Consider the following 18350-nt stretch of genomic DNA (forward strand, 5'->3'; position numbering starts at 1 on the left):
AAGAGCAATAGAGGAAGAGGGGGAGCACAAACACAGAGGTATTAACCATTTCATCTCCCTTCAGTGCAGAAATATAACCCATGTAGCTGCACTGATTAGGATTAATTTCATGACATTTTATGAAAGTTGATTCAGTGGACTCAACTAAAATGTCCAAAATAAAAGTAAAAAAAAAAATCATCATTCAGAAAAATCTGGAAGTCCAACTCTCTTCATCTAAAGGGTTTGAACACAAACACAATCCGTCTCTTTTGTTTTCTCCACCACAACACACACTTCTGACCTTCACTAAATCACACATTCCCTCCTCTTTCTTGTCGAATTCAGGAAGAAACTTTCTGTCCATGAAATGCAGAAGAGAACGTCGCGATATTAATGAATCAGCAGCCAGAAAGATCAAGGTTTAGATGATAAAAAGATGATGTTTTATTGATCATTTAAACAAGTTACAGGAAACTTTTCCTTTTTTATCTGTATATTTTGGTGTATAATTGTGTACAACTGTGTCCAATACGGTTGGCAGAGACATGTTTATCGCTGCCAATCATCTGCTTTGGTTCATTATCCTTCTGAAAAATCCACTTCTGTTGGTTGAATAATTTCTCTGCAGATTTCTGAAAGTTCATGACGCCATTATTGAACACAAGCTCACCAACAGCGCTGTAGGAGAAACAGCCCCAGCCTCCTCCGTGCTTTATCGTACCTTAGTGCAGTTTGATTGGAATTCTTCTCCTGGCTTTCTCCACACAAACACTCGACCACCACATCCATCCAAGTTCAGTTTGGATTCATCTGAAAAGAAGATGCTTCTCCAGAAGCTGCTGTGTTTCTGTGTGTTCTTTTGCAGATGTCACCTTTATTTTCTTCTTCTTGAGGCTGATGAATGGTTTCTGCTGCGTTACTCTTCCTCTGTCCCCATGCTCCATGGTCCTGATTTGAATCGTATCTCATCTAGTTGTAATAGCTAATTCTCATCGAGATCAAGACTTGCTGCTGTTTCTCGGCTGTTTTTCTTGATTTTAATCACAATTTTGCTGCCCAAATCAGCTGGTGGTATTTCTGGGGCTGCCTGTACATTGTCTGTTTTCATTCACAAATCCTTCTTCTTTTATCAAGTTTTGCTGATCAGGTGACTGGAGCGGCTTCTTTCTGCAGCCATTTTTGACGAAAGAGTGGCCTTTATTCATTTAAAGTGGATGTGCATGTAGTCAATTCCCTTCAGGTTCATACACGTGTCTCGAGCAGAGTAACCACATGGTGGAGCATCACATTAACTTTGGATTCACTGGAACGACCAGAATAATATTAAGAGACCAAATACTTTTAAAAAAAGATGTAACCATGACCAGTGTATCCACAACCCCTAATCAGAAAACATTGGGACAGTAAAGTGTTTACCACTTTATAATTTTGCTGTTCGAGGACAGACTGGGCCTTTCCTGGATACTGATTTTTACTGAATCATGACTACAATCACCTTTTGACATCTAGCCCAAGAGCATTAGCTCAAAATTGAGTCCAACCCGGAACAAATTAGTAACAAGCTGAATTTTTCAGAATATGTTCAGAATACCCTTAGGAATAACATACTAAAAGTCCCTGGGAATCCACCTTGTGCTCTCTGAGAAATTCAAGATGGTGTCCAAAATGGCCGCCGATTGGAGGTTTTTCAATATCTCAGGGATAAAACATAATATAAATGCAATTAAAATGTTAAATTATATGTTCTCTCATACAAGCAATGCAAATTCACCATTGTCACACTGTTAAAATTAAAAGTAACCAAGATTACAAGGTCATTAATGTGGAAATTACATGGAATTTGATGGTTGACATGATTGACAGATTAGCTTAGTAGGCTACCTACATACATGAACATACAGTAATGTAAGACAACAATTAGACATCAATTTCCTTAATATTTAGTGCATCTTTAAGCTTTGATAAAATATTAAAGGGAAATTAAATTTGAGAACTCTATCTTCTAAAACTACAATGGCAAGCTGTTTCAGTACACTTCTTCAACATTCCGGCGACTTTCATGACAAAAAGGTCTGCCTCAATAAAAGCTCTTGCTTAAAAACAATGAGTAGACTTAAACACTTCTCAGTGCCTCAGTTGTAATGCTTGGACCTTTGGTGTACCATCAATGAAGTAGGGAATTTATTCAAGCTTGTTTAAGGGTGGAAAAAAATTAATCTTTGAGTTTCTAGCGCCAGTCTTTACTACTAGCAATGCCAGTGTGTTCGGACAAAAAATGACTAAACTCAGCATGACCTTTTAAAAATGACTGAACTCAGCATGACCTTTTAACATGCCATTTTTCATTTTACACCACCAATTTACTTTAATTAATATTAATGAAAATAAGTGCTCCAACTGGGCGGCACGGTGGTGTAGTGGTTAGCGCTGTCGCCTCACAGCAAGAAGGTCCTGGGTTCGAGCCCTGGGGCCGGCGAGGGCCTTTCTGTGTGGAGTTTGCATGTTCTCCCCGTGTCCGTGTGGGCTTCCTCCGGGTGCTCTGGTTTCCCCCACAGTCCAAAGACATGCAGGTTAGGTTAACTGGTGACTCTAAATTGACCGTAGGTGTGAGTGTGAATGGTTGTCTGTGTCTATGTGTCAGCCCTGTGATGACCTGGCGACTTGTCCAGGGTGTACCCCGCCTTTCGCCCGTAGTCAGCTGGGATAGGCTCCAGCTTGCCTGCGACCCTGTAGAAGGATAAAGCGGCTAGAGATAATGAGATGAGAGAAGTGCTCCAACCCCTAGTAATTGTGTTTGTTGTTTTGTGAACAGAATAGGATGATACGGAGTGAACGAGTAACCAATGGATCCACACTCTATAATCAGTAGTGTACATTAAATAGCACATGTATAGATTTACAATTATAAGTCTGTTATTATTAGTCCTAAACATTAAGAACTGAAGCCATTTCAAAAACATATGAGATATCTTCATGATACCATAACGATTATTTTGTCATAACAGTCATTGTTATTTCTTCTTGGATGTGAATTTATGGGCCAGGGCGTTTCAAGATTGATACTTGATTCAAGGATCGGACTGGATGAAACCTACACACATTCATAGTACTGTGCACATTCATAAATGTGAACTGGTGAAGTGCCAAAAATATGACAATCTAACCAGACATGGCAAGCGAACACATTATACACAAATATACTATTATAATAATGTGTACATTGTTATTATATAATGTTAATACACAATGTAATTAATACACACATGTTGGAATTTACTCTCCTACCCTACAAAACATATATTCTGACCTTTTAATTGCATTAATATTTTGTTTTGGGCCTGAGATATGGGCAGATCTCCATTTGGCGGCCATTGTGGACGCCATCTTGAATTTCTCAGAGAGCACAAATGGGATTTCCGGGGACTTTTAGTATGTTATTCCTAAAGGTATTCTGAACATATTCTGAAATTTTCAGCTTGTTACTAATTTGTTCCGGGTATAACCCTATTACTCCTGGGCTAATCCCCTGTTTCAAATCACATTATTATTGAATTGTTTTACCTCATTATTAGCCCTAAACTGGCCCTGTCCCAAAGTGAGATTCGAAGGGTTTCAGGTCATTTATTTTCTTTTCCCATTTTGTCCTTTCTTTCTGTCCATGAAGTGTATGCGGTTAAATCACATTTTAAAATCAGAATTCCAGATAGAATTCTATAATATGCAAATACAATCGAGTCGTTATTTGGAGTCTCAGTTTTACAGAGTAGCACCACATCACTGAAACACACACACAGCCTTGAAACATCAATTCTGTATCTTCACTAAAAGACACACAAGAAGATTTACAGCAGGACCGTGTCTTACTACAAGCACTAAAAACTACCACATTGTGTTCATTAAGGATGGAAATAAAGCAGAAATATTTCACTGTCGTCTGCACCTCAGTATCATTTGTTCTGCTGAAATATTTTCCTCATTCTGTCAGTTTGGAATTTAGTGAGGAGTGAAAATGAATCGAAATAAATGACTCTTTATTACCACAAGAGGAGTTAAAACCTGATTTCATTTATTTTGCATTGTTTATTGCTAATAGAAGTCCCACTTTCTCATGAACAGATTGTTGAGATGGATGGAGGAGGGGGGAAGATGGCCGACTGAGCGCTAGCATGTTTGCAGGCTCTGATAAAAGATAGTTTCAAACCGTCCTAGAACAGCTATCTTTGGAAAACAAAAGGAGGGAAAAAAAACTCCCAACTACTCAGAAAACCCACTAAACCCTACGATAGTTTGGCTTCTTGAGTCAGACCACCAAACTGCTGTCTGCCTTTCCCAAGAGTGAGATGTTAATGCTAATAGTGTGGCTAATGCTACAGGGCTAACAGACCATGATTACAGCCTGACGGCCTACAGGAGGCATGTGATCAAGAAGAGATTGAGGCGATGGAGGAAGAAAACACAAAAAGCCTTAATGATCGCACCCCAATACCCAGCCCAAATCCCAAAAAAGTGAAAGCAAAGACCAAAGACAAATGCGAACAGGCAGTTGAGATCACTAACAAAACCATCTTCAATGCAATTCAAGCCCTGATTAGGAGGTTTGATGAGCAAGATGACAGGATTAAAACTTTTGAAAGTTGGACAGAAGTCAAAAAACAAGCAGTAAGAGAAAATAAGGAAGAAATAAACTAAATGAAGGAAGAAATAATGTTGCTGAAAAAGAAAAATGCCTCACTGAAACAGATGTGTTCAGATCAAGCCAGATATAAGAGAAGGTGGAATCTCAGATTGATTGGTCTTCTTGACAAAGACCAAGAGATCACTAGAGAGACTGTGATTGACATCCTTACCCGGGTCATCCCGTGGTCAGTGGATAAACTTCACCAAACAGTGGATACAGTGCAGTGCTTGGGAAAGAGGAATGACGCAGATACCAACAAAATACCTCGACCTGTAATCATCCAGTTTGCCATGCCAACTGTTCAGGATGAAATCTGGAAGAAATCAAGAGAGGCAAGTGTAACCCAGTATAGAATTGGGCTCTATATATTGAACCAGATCACCTCCTGACCCCAAGGAGTTGAGTGAGATCACCTTTCATGTGAAGAGGGCCCCCCCCATCTCTACATTCATCATTTGGATACAGCAGTGTGGTCGGACTGTTAAAGTCCCACAACGACATCCGATTTGACTGTTTTTCTTTTGACATGCCCAAGAACACTCTGGACTGAAATTGACTTGAGACTACCTTATATGACTAAAGCTCACTGAACTGACCACAAACAAAGGGACAAAGTTAAACTGCACTGTGTTGGATGGTGGGTTATGTGCACAGTGCGACACCTTGTGGTGTTGCCATGGTATGGCATAACGTATAAGGCTGTACACTGCGATTGCGCGGCATTCAATAAAGTGTGATCTGAAACATGGTGTCAGAAGCGGTGTAGCTGTGTCATTTGGACACACAGTCTGAGAACATGGCATACAACAATATGATTCCAGCCCTGGGGGGCATGCAGATGTCCGGAGACCTGGCGAAGAACTGGGAGATTTTCCGGGCAGAGTTCGAGGACTATGTGTTAGCCGCTGGCCTGAACGAGAAACCAGAAGAAGTGCAGGCGGCCTCGCTAAGGAGGCTAATGGGTAACGAGTGCCGACATATTTACATGCACAACGTGATGTTGACCGCGGCGCAGAAGAAGGACCCTAATGCCATCCTCGATGCTTTGGGTGAGTACTTCAAGCCAGCGACAAATGTGACTTATGAAAGATATAAATTCGGATGCTGCAAACAGGAGACTGACGAACCGATAGACCATTTCCTGACGAGGCTGCGTGAAGCAGCTACGTCCTGTGAATATCGTGGGCTGAAGGATGAGATGATCAGGGACAGGCTCATGCTTGGGGTAACAAGTGAGAACACCCGAAGGCGCTTGCTGCGTGAACGAGAGCTAACGCTACCCACAGCGGTTGAAATATGCCGTCTGGCAGAACTTACTGAGAGGCGCATGAAAATTATGGAGAGCCCACCAGCGCAGGCAGACAGCGTGAACGCAACAGAAAAGCATGTGAGCCGCCAAAGTACGGAAAAGCGAGGGCGGGAGTTACATATGGCTTGCAGATACTGTGGAAACAGACACAAGCGTGGCAGAGAGCAGTGCCCAGCCTATGGTAAGACATGCCGAGTGTGTGGCGTCCCAAACCACTTAGCTAAAGTATGCCAAGCTAGCAGCAGAAGGAAAGACGTCAATGCGCTAGAAGACGCAGGGCAGGAGGACACCAACACAGACAATATGTTCCTAGCATGGGCGATTGCTCTAAGACAACGAGGGAGGCTCAGCCTCCTCTAAAAATGCCCTTATAACTTTAATGTGTGCGTTAGTTTTTCCCCCTCGTGACAGCGCGATGCAGCGCAGCCTCAGTGGACTTCAATGGCATTTGGGAGCTCTGCGCTTTTCAATCTCAAAATGCAAGACGGTTATTGGACAAATACTGCGAAAACGCCCGCCCACAGAGTCTCACGGACTCCCAGCCTCAGTGGACTTCAACGGCATTTGGGAGCTATGCACTTTTCAATCTCAAAATGCAAGATGATTATTGGACAAATACTGCGAAAATGCCCGCCTACGGACTCCCAGTCTCACATGGGAGGGACATGGCAAAGCTTTCCGCGAGGAGACTGGTGATTGGTGAAAGCGGCCGGATATTTTCTTTGATTGACAGCTCGTTTCAACTATAGACAGGCAGCGGTGAATTTCAGTTCAGTCGCATGCGGAATCGGAAGTGCTATGGTGTAATCTAAGATATCAGCTTACATTTCGATTTAATTCATTACATACGGTTTCTACCAGCTTTTTTAGTTTGTATATATTATCATTGTAAATAAAGTGTAAATATGGTGTTGTCAAGTTTGCTATCTTAGTTCTAGAAATTTCGTTTATTTGAGTGACTGAACTTGAACTTGAGGGGGCTAGTCAGCTAGCAAGAAAGCTGCGCACGGATGCCAAGCATTGCTGATTTAATTTTGGCGAAGCCATTTGCCAGTCTTCCTTTCGAGGAAAAAATTAAAATTAAAGAGCAGGGTAGACCAACGCCTCAAATTGACTTGGTGAAAAAGGTAGGGAATAATACTCGTTCCTTTCAGCTCTCCTGGTACGAGAAAGTGAATTGGCTAACAGCAAGTGACCCACATCAACAACAGTAAATAGGCTACTTTAGTAATATGTCATGGATGGACCAAAAATATAGAATCTATTTAAAATGTTTATGCTGAGTATATTATATTGGAATATATATTTTTCTGGATATGAATTAAACACAGCTACAATTTGGAAAACATTTTTAAACAAAAACACAGCCGAGAACATTTTACACTACAGACCTGGATTAAAAGTGAAGGGTTATCAAAATTGTCAATAAAACATTTCTCAGTCAAAATAAGTAAAATATAGGGAAAGTGTCATTGAATGAAATGTGTGGCACCCAGCTCTACTGCTGAGGTTCCTGACAAAGAGCTGCTTTCAATAATGATCAATTTTTAAACAACATGCCACAATTTTAAAATATAAAATGTTAAAATATACCCCCCAACACCACCATCATGTATATTGGACAGTAGGCTAATGGGCCAAAAGAACCTGTTATTTCACAGTTTGTGACGCTGCCAACAATCAGCCAGATCAGAGGCAAGAGTATAGGCAAAATTGATGTGTTTTTTCTTTTAAAATCTGGAAATGTCGTAACTGACCAGCCTCCCCTGTTTGAAAGACTACCAGCCGCCACTGGTTCCTAGCCACGGAATGTCTCAGCAACATGCAATCAAAGGGGCTCAAATGGTTTGTGCATCTGCGTCTGAACAAGAAAAGACAAGTATGTCAGTTAGATACAGGTGCAACTTGCAATGTAATGAGTCGCCAAATCAAAGAGAAGCTGTCTCCTGGAACAGTGCTCCATCCTAGCACGACTAAATTAAAACTTTATTCCGGGGAAACAATGCACTCACAGGGGAAGTTTCACACAGATTGCGTCATTAGAGGAGTAAAGCACAGCCTGGTCTTTGAGATAGTGGAAGCACAGCAGGAGCCTCTCCTCTCCGGGGCCACATGCCAGCGCCTAGGCCTCATGACTTTCACTATCCCTGAGGAGTTACACAAAGTAGAGGTAGACCAGTGCATGCCCCTCACTAGAGAGCAGCTACTTGCCACCTATGCTGACGTCTTCACAGACCCCATCGAGTCGGTCCCAGGGGAAATAGACTTCGAGCTGGATCCGAATATAACTCCAGTACAATGTGCACCTCGTAATGTTCCGGTAGCCTTGAGGGAGAGAGATAAGGATGAGCTGGACAGGCACATCAGGGCAGGCAATATCGCCCCAGTGAGCGAGCCCACAGCATGGATAAGTAACATGGTGACTGTCGCAAAACCAGGGAAAATAAGGCTATGCATTGACCCTAAGCCCCTTAACCGAGCATTACTGAGATCTCACTATCACATGCCAACGTTGGAGGATGTGCTGTACAAGCTGCCCAAGGCTCGCCTCTTCACCCTAGTGGATGCTCGCGATGCTTTTCTCCAGTGCAAGCTCAACGATGAAAGCAGCCGTCTGACGAACTTCTGGACGCCTTGGGGCCGCATGAGGTGGCTCAAACTCCCATTCGGTGTCTCGGTAGCACCAGAAATATACCAACGCAAACATCACGAACTGCTAGCAGGCCTGGCTGGCATTGAACCGATAGCCGATGACATCCTGGTGGTCGGGTGTGGCGACACGGATGCTGATGCGGAACGTGATCATGACAAAAACCTGCGTGCTCTCATGGAGCGATGCAGAGCTGTGAGATTGCGACTGAGCCAGCGGAAACTGCAGTTCAAACTTCAAGCCGTCCACTTCCATGGGCACATACTGTCCTCAGAAGGACTGAAGATCGACCCAGAGAAAACACTGGCTGTATTGGAGATGCCAACTCCAACAGATGCAAAAGCGGTACAATGCTTAATTGGGTTTGTGACATACCTTGCAAAGTTCCTGCCAAAGCTCTCAGAGGTCTGTGAGCCTCTCCGCCGACTCCTGGACAAGGACACAGAATGGCATTGGCTGGCCAAACACGAGGATGCAGTGCGAGAAATAAAGCGACTGGTCTCCAACACGCCTGTTCTCCGATATTTCGACGTCACAAAGCCTGTAACCATCCAAAGTGATGCAAGCATGATGGGGCTGGGATGCTGCTTGCTGCAGGGGGGGCAGCCGGTGGCTTTTGCCTCGAGAGCCCTGACACAAACAGAGCAAAACTACGCTCAAATTGAGAAAGAATGCTTGAGTATAGTCTTCGCATGCCAGAGATTCCACCAATATCTATATAGTAGAGACACAGTCACAGCAGAAACAGACCACAAGCCACTGATCACAATCTTCAAGAAGCCCCTCCTGAGTGCACCTAAACGCCTTCAAGGAATGCTAATGCAGCTTCAATGCTACAACCTTGATGTGGTGTACAAGCCCGGTCCTGAAATGTATGTCAGTGACACCTTAAGCCGAGCTGTGCTACCTCTCCATTGTCCGGACACCCCACATGTGCGACATGCAGTGTTTGCCACCCAGGCAGAGTACACACAGTTGGACCAAGCCCAGCACCTGAATGTCACTTCTTTCATATTCCATCAAATAGCACAGCACACCGGCACGGATGATGTACTCCAAGAGCTGAAGACGGTGATCCTGAACGGTTGGCCTGACTTCAAGGAGGACACCCCACCGACAGTGCGTGACTATTGGGCCTTCAGGGATGAACTGAATGTGCAAAACGGTGTGATATACAGAGGACAGTGCATTGTCATCCCAAAGGCCCTGAGAGCAGAACTCCTCAAGAGCATACACGCAAGCCACATAGGTGGCGAGGCATGTTATAGATGGGCCAGAGATACCCTCTTCTGGCCAAGCATGAGAGCCAAAATCAAAGACTTTGTGGCCAACTGTTCAGTATGCAATGAATATGCAAGGAACCAGCAGAAGGAACCCATGATGTCCTATGAGATACCCACTCGTCCCTGGGAAACGGTGAGCATGGACATCTACTCATATGCGGGCAAAGAATTCCTGATCATGGTAGACCACTACTCTGACTTTTGGGAAATTGACCAGCTGCCAGACCTCTCAGCCAACACACTCATTGGGTGCTGCAGAGCACAGTTTGCGAGATATGGACAGCCTGACAAAGTCATCACGGATAATGGTCCACAGTTCGCCTGTGAGCAATTCAGGAAGTTTGCAACAAGCTGGGGCTTCACCCATGTCACGTCCTCCCCCCATCACCCAAAGTCAAACGGCAAGGCCGAGTCAGCTGTGAAGATAGTGAAATCACTCTGCAAGCAGGTGAAAGCAGATGGGACGGATGCGTGGATGGCCATTCTCCACTGGCGCAACACACCCACAGATGGGATGGACAGCAGCCCGGCACAGCGCCTAATGTCACGGAGGCTCAAAAGCTCACTACCAGTGGCAGCCAGTCTGCTGCAACCACATGTGGTAGCTGGAGTGACTGAAAAGCTGCGGTGGAAACGGCGGATGGCAAAATCAACCTATGACAGATCCGCCAGGGACCTCCCAGAGCTGGTCGTGGGAGAACGGATCAGAATGAAACCTCTACCTGGTGACCGCACTGGAAAGTGGCCGCTGGGTCACTGTGTCCAGAAAGTCGCTCCCCGCTCATTTGTAGTGGATGTTGATGGCACACTCTACAGATGCAACTGAGTGGATCTTCAAATGGCAGAGCGCTCCGGAGCAGCACGGCCGATCATTGGGCTCGAGGAGAATAGCCTGGAACAGGGGCACAGGGACGCGACGCCAGCCTCTGCCGGGACTGGGTATGGGCCGTGCCAGGAAGGGACAAAAGGGTCCGAGGATGTACACCCCCCAAGCAGTCCGGCACCTCACACCTCGGCTGCCCCATGGCCTGGACAGTGCCAGACACCAGGGGAGCATAGCGGCACACCGGGCCTTGCCGTCACCACATGCAGCGGCCGTCTCTCACGGCCACCTCAGAGGCTGAACTGGTGACGCTCTCTTCTAGAGCTGGCATGCACTGACACCTCACATGACCTGGGGCTCAACTAGGGTGTAGGCGGATCGCTGCCCTTAATAACACACACACACACACACACACACACACACACACACACACACACACACACACACAGACAGACCCCCCCCCAAAAAAAAAAATAGTTTGTGAACAGACATTTGAATGTGAGTTGTTGTTTTGCTGATTTATGTTAACACAGAATAGACCTGACTTGTTTTGACAAATTTGATACATACCAGAATAAGGAGATAGTATGTCAAAAAAAAAAGGACTTTTGTTATTACACTGATGGGTAGTCAGGCATGTTAAAATGTGAGAGTACTAGTTGTTCATAAGTTAGAGTTCATAATTTATAAGTTATATTACGGTAATGTTGGCACAGCCTACAAATGTTCTTGTAAAGCTAAGTGTTGAAAGCTAGTTAATGAGTTGATGAAACCTCAATCTAAAGAAAGGGAGATGTTGGATGGTGGGTTATGTGCACAGTGCGACACCTTGTGGTGTTGCCATGGTATGGCATAACGTATAAGGCTGTACACTGCGATTGCGCGGCATTCAATAAAGTGTGATCTGAAACACACTGAACCAAAGGAAACCTGAACTTTATTGCATGCAAAGAGACATTTTCTTCTACTCTAAGTGAATTGCGTTCAAACTCAAACTGTTTTTGTTCAAACTGTGAAACACTTAAAGCATTAATTGTAAGAAGGAAAGAAAAACAGGAATAAAAACAAAGAAAATCACCAGTGACAGAAATGTTTTAATTGATCATTACAAAAATGTACTTACTGATGTTGGTTTGGGAGATGTGGGTTGAGGAGGTGATGGTAGAGCAACACTGGCCTCATATTTGCTTTCACCTTCATAGCTTGAGCTCTCTGTGACCTTATCCAAAATGAGGGTCTTCACAGCCGCTAAGAGTGATGGAATTTCTGGAAAATAAGGCCCACTGAATTAACCACAACAGGACTCCAAACAAGTTGTAAATACATAACATGTAAAAGAAAATATCAATGTAAACAAAATACACCTCCGCTCATTTTTTGGTGTCTCAAAGTGTAACAAAATGTGTTGGTGAGGGGTTCTGAAGGCATTACAGGGTATCTGCCACACGAATTTTGCCTCAGTGGGGCGTTGAGGCAAACCCCGCGCCAGTGTTTAGCCCTAGGGCCTAGGCTAAAGTTTTTTCCTATAGGAAACCCTATACTACATCTGTAATTTTCCCTAAAATGTAGACACAGTTATATCTTTAAGAATTACACCAAAAATGAGGAGACTGTGATTTATTCAATCTAAAAGAATCCCTATTTTAATCTAAAAGAGATAGTTGCCTTTAACTGCCAGGTTGCGCAGCCTGGTGTTCTCCTTATGTAAAGACTTATCTTGGGTCTCAAGATCTTTACTGGCTGCAGAAGATCCTACACTCTGCAGGTCTCACAGTCTTTTATTCTCTTCCCTGAGGGCCCTAATCTCCTCCTCAAGTGCCTCTGAAGCAGTCTCCACTGGGCTGAGGTTAGGTTCTTCTTGGGAAAGAACCTCTAATTCAGACTGTCTTGCAGCTATGAGTCTGTAGTTTTTCTGTTGGGTAAAAATTATCAAATCAAATATGTATTAAACAATACACACAAGAGTTAGGTAAATAAAACCAAAAAATGATTAAAATTAATCATTAAGTTAATCTCATCTCATTATCTGTAGCCGCTTTATCCTTCTACAGGCAAGCTGGAGCCTATCCCAGCTGACTATGGGCGAAAGGCGGGGTACACCCTGGACAAGTCGCCAGGTCATCACAGGGCTGACACATAGACACAGACAACCATTCACACCTATGGTCAATTTAGAGTCACCAGTTAACCTAACCTGCATGTCTTTGGACTGTGGGGGAAACCGGAGCACCCGGAGGAAACCCACGCGGACAACATGCAAACTCCACACAGAAAGGCCCTCGCCGGCCCCAGGGCTCGAACCCAGGACCTTCTTGCTGTGAGGCGACAGCGCTAACCACTACACCACCATGCTGCCTCATTAAGTTAATCATAAAGTTTAATGTTTCATGGCTAGAATCTGTTTAAATTCATAGCTGTAGTACTCTAGTTCCTTTTTTTTTTTAAGTTGCCAGGAACTTTCTTGTACAACCCAGCAGGGCTAACATATACAAACAGACAACCATTCACACCTATGGGCTATTTACAGTCACCAATTAACCTAACCTGCATGTCTTTGGCCTGTGGGAGGAGGCTGGAGTACCCGGAGAGAATAGCAAACCCCACACAGAAAGGCCCCAGCCAGCCGGCAGGTTCGAACCCAGAACCCTCTGTGAAGTGACAGTGCTAACCATTGCACCACTGTGCCGCTAGTCCCAAAACAACTACAATCCCGATTCCAAAAAAGTTGGGACAAAGTACAAATTGTAAATAAAAACGGAATGCAATAATTTACAAATCTCAAAAACTGATATTGTATTCACAATAGAACATATGGCCCTTTTCCACTACCCTTTTTCAGCTCGCTTCAGCTCACTTCAGCCCGACACGGCTCGCGTTTCAACTACCAAGAAACAGCACGACTCAGCTCGCTTCAGCCCTGCTTAGCCCCTAAAACTCGCACGGTTTTGGAGTGGGGCTGAAGCGAGCCAAACCGTGCCGAGTGAGGCTGGGGGCGTGAGCAGACACTGCCCTGTGCACTGATTGGTGAGGAGGAGTGTCCTCACATGCCCACACACACCCCGCGAGCACACTGGGATATGTAAACACCATAAACCCGGAAGAAGAATAATTACGAATTACGAGAATTATGAAGCCTTATGCGCCTCGCCTCATCTATACGCTCTTGCCAGTATCTGTTGGCGTTGTCGGTGACAACAAGCCACAGCACCAAGACCAGCAACACTAACGACTCCATGTCCTCCATGTTTATTGTTTACTATTCGGGTCGTGAGACTACCGCTTAAAAGCTCACTGATGTCACTGTTTGCGCTGCTTAACGACATCACGTGACGTTCACCCACTTTCGCTAACTCCACCCAATGTGTCCACCCACTTCCAGCCAGCACGGTTCAGCGCGGCTGTAGTCGAAATGCAACTCCAACAGCCCCACTCAGCTCGACTCAGCATGGCACGGCTCAGCCCGACTCAGCCGCGTTTGTAGTGGAAAAGCGGCAATAGACAACATATCAAATGTCGAAAGTGAGACATTTTGATATTTCATGCCAAATATTGGCTCATTTGAAATTTCATGACAGCAACACATCTCAAAAAAGTTGGGACAGGGGCAATAAGAGGCTGGAAAAGTTAAAGGTACAAAAAAGGAACAGCTGGAGGACCAAATTGCAACTCATTAGGTCAATTGGCAATAGGTCATTAACATGACTGGGTATAAAAAGAGCATCTTGGAGTGGCAGCGGCTCTCAGAAGTAAAGATGAGAAGAGGATCACGAATCCCCCTAATTCTGCGCCGACAAATAGTGGAGCAATATCAAAAAGGAGTTCGACAATGTAAAATTGCAAAGAGTTTGAACATATCATCATCAACAGTGCATAATATCATCAAAAGATTCAGAGAATCTGGAAGAATCTCTGTGCGTAAGGGTCAAGGCCGGAAAACCATACTGGGTACCCGTGATCTTCGGGTCCTTAGACAGCACTTCATCACATACAGGCACGCTTCTGTATTGGAAATCACAAAATGGGCTCAGGAATATTTCCAGAGAACATTATCTGTGAACACAATTCACCGTGCCATCCGACGTTGCCAGCTAAAACTCTATAGTTCAAAGAAGAAGCCGTATCTAAACATGACCCAGAAGCGCAGACATCTTCTCTGGGCCAAGGCTCATTTAAAATGGACTGTGGCAAAGTGGAAAACTGTTCTGTGGCCAGATGAATCAAAATTTGAAGTTCTTTATGGAAATCAGGGACGCCGTGTCATTCGGACTAAAGAGGAGAAGGACGACCCAAGTTGTTATCAGCGCTCAGTTCAGAAGCCTGCATCTCTGATGGTATGGGGTTGCATTAGTGCGTGTGGCATGGGCAGCTTACACATCTGGAAAGACACCATCAATGCTGAAAGGTATATCCAGGTTCTAGAGCAATTATGCTCCCATTCAGACGACGTCTCTTTCAGGGACGGCCTTGCATTTTCCAACATGACAATGCCAAACCACATACTGCATCAATTACAGCATCATGGCTGTGTAGAAGAAGGGTCTGGGTACTGAACTGGCCAGCCTGCAGTCCAGATCTTTCACCCATAGAAAACATTTGGCGCATCATAAAATGGAAGATACTACAAAAAAGACCTAAGACAGTTGAGCAACTAGAATCCTACATTAGACAAGACTGGGTTAACATTCCTATCCCTAAACTTGAGCAACTTGTCTCCTCAGTCCCCAGACGTTTACAGACTGTTGTAAAGAGAAAAGGGGATGTCTCACAGTGGTAAACATGGCCTTGTCCCAACTTTTTTGAGATGTGTTTTTGTCATGAAATTTAAAATCACCTAATTTTTCTCTTTAAATGATACATTTTCTCAGTTTAAACATTTGATATGTCATCTATGTTCTATTCTGAATAAAATATGGAATTTGGAAACTTCCACATCATTGCATTCCGTTTTTATTTACAATTTGTACTTTGTCCCAACTTTTTTGGAATCGGGGTTGTACAATAAATATTTTCTATTTTCCATTATTTGTGTTAGTCTGGCTCACAACCCAACTACAAAACTGACAGAAATGTAAAAATATATTCTCAAAATAGCTGTCATGAAAAGACCCCTATTACCTTTTTTGCAACTGGTTCTACAGTTTCCTCCTGTGTGTCAAGGAAAAGTTTGTTGGGTACCCTCTTTCTCTTCTTGCTTTTTGGTAGGTCCTTGCAAGAGTTTCTGCTCAGCAGTCTTAAGTGTAGACTCCTTTTCTGTTGGTAAAAAAATAGTAGCAAGACAGAATTTGATGCCTAGAAACAAAACTATGTGGCTTACGTTACATCAAATATTGTATTTTACTGTCCACTTTTGTGTTCTTTTTACAGTTTTTGTATTGTTTTCCCCTGCTTTTTTATAATAAGTTTAGTTTGTTCATTTTAACATGTTAAATTTTGCTGCCATGCACAGCTGCTAAACTGTCCAGTGTTGGCTGACAATGTTGACTGTGACAGTATTCTTATTAACCCAAATCTAGGCTGACGTTCTTCAATTTGCGACTTTTTAAATATGTTTAATTAGTGTTTCACTGCTAATTAAAAATTCAAATTAAGCGGGACTCATGTGACTAATGGCCGTTAGCTAGCTAATGTTAGCGGCCACTAGCTAGCACTTAATTTGAATTTTTAGCTAGCTAGTCACTGTCCTGGAGCTAATAGCCTACAGCAAATGTTACTTGGCCAATAATGCAAAAACCTCAACAGGATAATTGCTATCATGATTAATGTTACATGACTAAGAAAGTAAAACAAAAATAAAAAATTAAGCACTGTACTTGCCTGCCAACTGCACATTGTGGGCTGGTTCGACCAGCCACCCATTAGTAGGCCTCTTGCCACCCATGCTGCGGCACTCAACAAGATACTCCTTTTGAGTGTTTTCAGGATCGAAGTCTACGATCTAATGTATGGGGACTATACTCAACGCATCTTTATCTTTCCCCTTTGACCAGCAAATGAGCGCAAACTTCATTTTTTTAATTTTCTCCTCTCACCGCTGAGGGGCAGACTCTGAGTGGCGTTGGCTTCTCGTTCGCGCCTATTCTGCCATCCCATCAACCATTGCAGTTCAATGTGTCCATGGTAACAACTAGCTCCACCAATCAGAGATGTTGCTTTTACACCGTAGGATTCTGAGTAGTGTTGCGAATAAAATCTGTTTTTTTTTAGGTTCTGTTGGTTAATTTAAAACAGTGTTTTTGTTTCTGTATCATTGCTTTACAATGTGCTCACTTTAAAACGAAACGTCTATTGAGAAAATGGACGGGATATTTACCTCTGGTAACCGAGTGGGCTGTCACTGTAGCGCTCTTTTTTTAATGCAGTTGAGGGTTCCGCTCCAGAAGAAGAGAAGCATGGATGGAAGGAGAAGAAACACTGCCCCTAGTTCAGGATATGAGATTCCATCAAGAACAAGGAGATACTGGAAAAGGAGGTTTGTGTTTTACTGCATCCTAGCCTAGTTAAGTTACATTATTAAACAATTGTTCTGTATTTACTATTGTAGTTTTGTGGTTCATGTGGGTTTTTACAAGCTTGCGGCTTAGCTAAACGTAGCTAGCATGCTGTAGCACACTGACTCGCAAACTTCTATTTAAACAAGTTATTAGAAATGTTAGATAAAGCAAGCTTTGGTAGTTTTCAACAACAGACAGTGCCGGTTTTTGCTATGAGCGATGGGGCAATCTGTTTAAGGGCGCACAGCACACACAAAAAAAGAGATGATAATCAGTATCGCTGCTCATTTCCACGTCAAGTTTTGCAGGGCGGTGCATTCACCTCTGGATCCCAGGCCACACACCACTGCTTTCAAATAATTTTTATTTCCTTCATAAAGTTTATATAGACTTATTGTGTCACATACATGTGTAGCACTTCCTGATGTGGGTGGAGCACAGAAGCACGGCAGGCGAGAGTTGATATTACCCAAACCACTTTATTTAGCTCTTCAGCTTTCTTTCTTTCTTTCTTTCTTTCTTTCTCACTCACTCACTCACACATGCGTTGTGGTCAGGGAGAGAGCTCCCTTTCTCTGCTCTCTCTCTCTCCTTTTATGCTCCATCCCTGTAACAAACAAACACACAAAATTGACAGCAGGTGGAATGACTTAGCCACTTACCTTCCCCGACCTCGCCCTCCATTCACAGACTGCTGCTTGGCCACACCCCTGCTGCCACATACCCCCACTGCCCGACTCAGGCTGGGGAGCCATCTGGCCTGAAGTTGACCCCCCCCGACGGGACAGGAAGTCCGCCACCACTATCTGTGCCCCCAGTCTGTGGATCACCTCGAACTTAAATGCCTGGAGAGCGAGATACCAACGGGTGATCTGCGCATTGGCTTCCTTCATGCGGTGGAGCCACTGGAGGGGCACGTGGTCCGAACAGAGAGTGAAAGTGCGCCCCAGCAGGTAGTATCGGAGAGCGAGGACCACCCACTTGATGGCAAGACACTCCTTTTCAATTGTGCTGCACTTGCTTTCATGCATCTACAGCTTTCGGCTGATGTACAGCACGGGGCACTCTTCGCCCTCCACCTGCTGGGACAAAATGGCTCCCAGCTCTCTGTCCGATGCATCAGTCTGCAAAATA

The 18350-nt window shown here is 44.0% G+C and overlaps 1 protein-coding gene across 1 annotated transcript in view; it reads right to left on the reverse strand.

Moving 5' to 3' along the window:
- Window positions 1-18350, reverse strand: part of LOC132880045 (tripartite motif-containing protein 16-like) — a 542736-nt gene that overhangs the window by 208960 nt on the left and 315426 nt on the right. The gene's annotated exons all lie outside the window — the stretch shown is intronic.

The sequence above is a fragment of the Neoarius graeffei genome, chromosome 2, assembly GCF_027579695.1.
Source record: "Neoarius graeffei isolate fNeoGra1 chromosome 2, fNeoGra1.pri, whole genome shotgun sequence".
Taxonomy (NCBI): domain Eukaryota; kingdom Metazoa; phylum Chordata; class Actinopteri; order Siluriformes; family Ariidae; genus Neoarius; species Neoarius graeffei.